This window comes from Pseudopipra pipra, chromosome 8, assembly GCF_036250125.1.
Source record: "Pseudopipra pipra isolate bDixPip1 chromosome 8, bDixPip1.hap1, whole genome shotgun sequence".
Lineage (NCBI taxonomy): Eukaryota > Metazoa > Chordata > Aves > Passeriformes > Pipridae > Pseudopipra > Pseudopipra pipra.
Genome location: NC_087556.1, coordinates 17664977 through 17669392, shown reverse-complemented (window position 1 = coordinate 17669392; position 4416 = coordinate 17664977).

The window sequence follows — 4416 nt, the reverse complement described above, 5'->3', positions numbered from 1 at the left end:
TTAATTCTACATTAAATAGTTCTGAATAAAGGGTTTAAGTCAGCAGTTTCAAACTTGTTTTCCTTAATTACTTTCCGTGTTTAATGTCATTAAGAAGATTAAAAATTCATTAACAAGAGTAGTAAAGTGGCAAATCAGTAAAGCTATCACTCCAGGTTAAAAACTACGCTGAGGTTGACACTTTGTACACTTCCACAGGCGTTGTGTGGAACGCTCCTGGGGAGCTGGGGAGGCTGGGGGGAGTCCTGCCAGCCCCCTCCTCCTAGGCCAGCTACCTCCAGGGAGGTAGCCAAAGGACCAGCCTTGGCTGGACGTGGCAACCACTTTAACTATTAACTGAGCAAGACAGAAGGCAGCATTTAGCAGAAGGGCAGCATGGGCTATGAAAAGTGCAGCCGTATAACCCTCAAATATGGCAAGCATCAGAAACAGATTCAACCATGGAGAATGGCAGGTATTATAGAGCACTAAGGCGTGTTAAGGCAATCCAACTGCTTGATTGGCTTCATGTCCTGAGCCCTCACAGTGTGAAGACTCAGAGGGCACTGAGCACCAGGGAACCACTGAACTGCACCAGGCTGGTCTGTGGGGATCAGGCAGGATGGGGAGAGAGATATGGGGTATTTTTTTCTCCTTTAGCCCTACAGGGTGCAAATATTCCTGGTCCCTAGAAGTAAGTACGCAGTTTGGGAGCAGAGTAAGGTTGCTTGTTTAAGCAATGCAACCAAAGCCCACAACTCCATCAGCCTTGGGAAACTGCCCATTGCTGCACTCCCAAAGAGCCTCAAGGTGCCAGATGACACACGGATCCTAGCCCATCCGAGGCAAGTGAGAGATTGTCTCCAGCCAACAGCTCTGATTTAGATAAGCCAAGCAGGTGAAAGAAAGCCCTTGGAGACATGAGCCCCAGATTACCCAGCAGGGCTGTGGCAGGGGCAGAAAGCATGCTTTGATCTCTCTCTAATCCAGTGCAGCAGTTAGCTGATGTCACCCCGCAGCAGCACTGCAGAACTGGTGATGCTGGACTTGCAAGACCAGCCTCCAGGAGTCATGGTATCAGCTGTTTTAAAATGGCCTCCTTGTATCACTTTTATTTTCTATTTCTTGAGCTCTTTTAGGGTTTTTTATTTATCTTTATCTTAACAGAGCTCCATTCCAGCAGACAGGAGCTCGGAGCAATGCTTGGTCTGCCTGCAACCCCACACTTGGATCATGGTGGCTCCTGCCACATGTAGTTGGCTGTATATCCCATCTCTGCAACATGCAACACACAGTGCAAAGGTTTTGGTCTCTTGGGTTTTGAGGTGCAAAATCTGGGATTGCAGAGCTGTGTCTCTGCAAAAAGCCAGAGAGTTGTGGTAGCATACAGCAGAGAGCAGCATCCTTGCTGCCCTGGCATCTGGTAAAGCACACAACTGACATGAGTGCTCTGCACATTTTTAGTGCCTGTCAGTAAGGAGCTGGTTCCTACACGAGACTTTCTAGACCCAGAGAGCATATCCCCAGTTATTAGGTGAAGAAACTGAGGCACAGGAGAGTGACTGATATGCATTGCTCGATGGCATGGGGAAAATTGGAAGTAACACCTTTCTGTCCTAGCTTCCACACACTTGTTGGAAGCCCAGGTTTCAGTGGCATCATCCTCCTCTGGAAAATAGCAGAGTCCACTTGGGGAAAACCAGTACTTGAGGTCTGAAGCTGTAAGAAGTAACACAGGCAGTAAATAGAGTAAAAGAAGACAAATCCTTGGACACAGAAGCATCATTACAGTAAGAGATACACATGAGGTCCCCAGACAGGCAGCAGGTGGGTGCAGGAGAAAGGAGTAGCCTTGGCTGAAGGCAGTGGAAAGCCTTTTACGTGTCATGCACCAATCCCTTTTGCTTACCCCCACAGAGCTCCCGGGATCTGCCTCCCTCCCCCCAGACCCCTGCCAGACCCCTGCTGTGACACAAAAGCAAATCCCAAATTGTGCTGCGTTTACATGTATTTCTTAAGAGGCTCTGATCAGCCAAACCTAGGCAGGAAGGGTCTGTGGGTTGCCCAGTGGCTGGATTTCCTTCTCCTTTATTTTGCTAAGCAGAAAACACAGGGGTTTGACTTCTTTCTGCTCAGTTTTGGAATGGAAATGTTTTTGTCTTCAGTTTCCAAATTTTCCTCAGATCAGGAAGTCAGAGTCCTGCTCTGATGATCAGTGAAACAGAAAAACACGTTTCCCCCCTATTTTTCCCCAGCTTTGATGAGGAGCTCCCATCTGCAGGGCCACACGTTTCTCCCGCTGCTCCCTCCCAGCCAATGCGGGATCAAGCAAAAGCCCATTCTCACCGCATCTCTTTGTTCCCGGGAAAGTCACAGCAGCCCTGTTTTGGGAGCAGGTGGGAGGAGGGAAAGACCTTTTTATTTATTTTTTTGCCCTCCCCTTTTATTCTTTTGCAAGCTTTAATTATCGAAGGACTGAATTTGAGCTGTTCCTGTCTTCTTCCTTCCTTCCCGGACAGCATTTCTAACAAAGGCCTGTGGTTTGAGTTTGAGGGGGTGTTTTTTTTTTCCCATTTTCTTTTCCCCTTCAGAGATCTAAGGCCTGTAATGAGATACCAACACCCTCTCCTTCCTACAGCCTCCAAAACAAACCCTCTGCCCTGCCAGACCCTCCCTCTGCAAAGGCCCCATCATCCCCTCCCCACACTCTCAGGGGAGGGAGGGCACCCGATACCAGTGCAAGGGATGGCTGCCGGCCCTTGCAGTCCATCCTGGGATCTGAACACGATAGAGTTACAAGGGAGAGCAGCTTGCAAACTGCCTCCGCTTTGATGAAGCAACATTTCATTATCTCCCTCTCCCCTAAGTCCTTCCCCAGTGAAAAAGATCTTCTATTGTCTAGGCTAATTTGTCTCTTTTGCTTGATTCCCTAACCTGTGTGCAAAAGTCTGTGGTCACATTGCTCTATCCCCCATTTCTCCCACTCTTCTCCCAGTGCCACGAAATGCAAGGGCAGGAGTCTCTGGATGTCCTCCGTGCTCCCTGGGTCCCAGGGATAAATTCTGGGATGTGAAGCCAGAGGGACTTGAAGCATGCAGCACCCACAGCCCTCACTGACTGGCCATTGTCAAGGAGGCAAAGTGACTAAAAACCTATGGAGATTTGGTTCCCATGGCCCCATGCCTACCTGAGAGAGCTGCCAGGAGCAGTGCCTGGGCTCCTCACTGCTTCAGGTGTGGTTACACAACCTGTGTTAGCTAGGGAGGAGGACAGAGGGAGCAGGATTCATGCCTCCAACACCTCTCTGCCTTCCTCTCAAAGCCACCTCTCCACAGGTCTCTCTCTACGTGGAGGGGCTGGGTGGTTTCTGAAATCCTGTTTCAGTGTTGGATTGGGAAGAGAGAAGAAACCTGTAAACTGTCTTATTTGGATATTTTCATTGTATCAGAGGAGCAGTGCCTGGTGCCAGGTGGCTGCATATCCCAGGGCACTGGGAAAGAGCTGTGACCTGTGCCTGGGTGTGGCCTGGTGCCTGAGCTGTTCAGTCTCCCATTCTCCTCTCAGATGCAGAGGCTCGGAATAAACACAGAGGGATGCTGGGATAGGGAGGGAGTGAGGCAGGGGACCATCCCTGATCTGGCTCTGGCTCCACAGCCAAGGCATGACTATGTAGGGGAACAGCCACACTTGCTCCCCAGCAGTGCAGATGGCCCCACTGGAGCTCCCCTGCCGTGAGCCTGGGGGTTTAGAGTGGCTCAGTATGGAGCACAGTCCATACTCCAGTGCCATGGAGGTGAGATGGGATTCTGGTGATCTGCAACTGCTCTAGCCATGGATGGGGAATTGGGGATGAAACCACACAGGGAAGCCAAGCCTTTCCCTCTCACCTTCTTTCACAAGTAGGAGGGCACTGGAAAAAGGCACCGAGCAAGGGGCGGCTGCCATGCAACAGGGAAGGGCTGGGAAGAAAGAGCTGAAGGGGGGAGGAGAGCAGAGCAGTTGCCAGGTTGACTTGAGCCAGAGCCTTTCATAGAGGGGCAAGGGGCAGGGAACATGGAGGATCAACATTGTCTTCTCCACAGAGGAAAAGAAAAAAAAGAGAGAATGCAGAAGGAAGACAAAGGGAAACAGGACTTGTTGGGGGGAAAAAGGGGGATGCTCAGGGATTGAAGCAGGCTGGGGTCCAACTTAATAAGAAGCGAACCAAAACAAAACCCAAACAAAAAGTGACTGGAGTTGGCGGTGGGCACCCCCTCCCCCAGGCAGCCATCCCCAGAAGGCAGTGAAGCTGCCTTTTCAAACAGCCGCCTCACAATAAATTCATGGCAGCCAGGGCTGGGAAACAGGCTGCTGCAATTTAAAGGAAGCGTGGATTTGCATATTGAATTAAAATTAAGAGCTAATTATGCAAATAAATTATGACATTTGGCAGGAGAA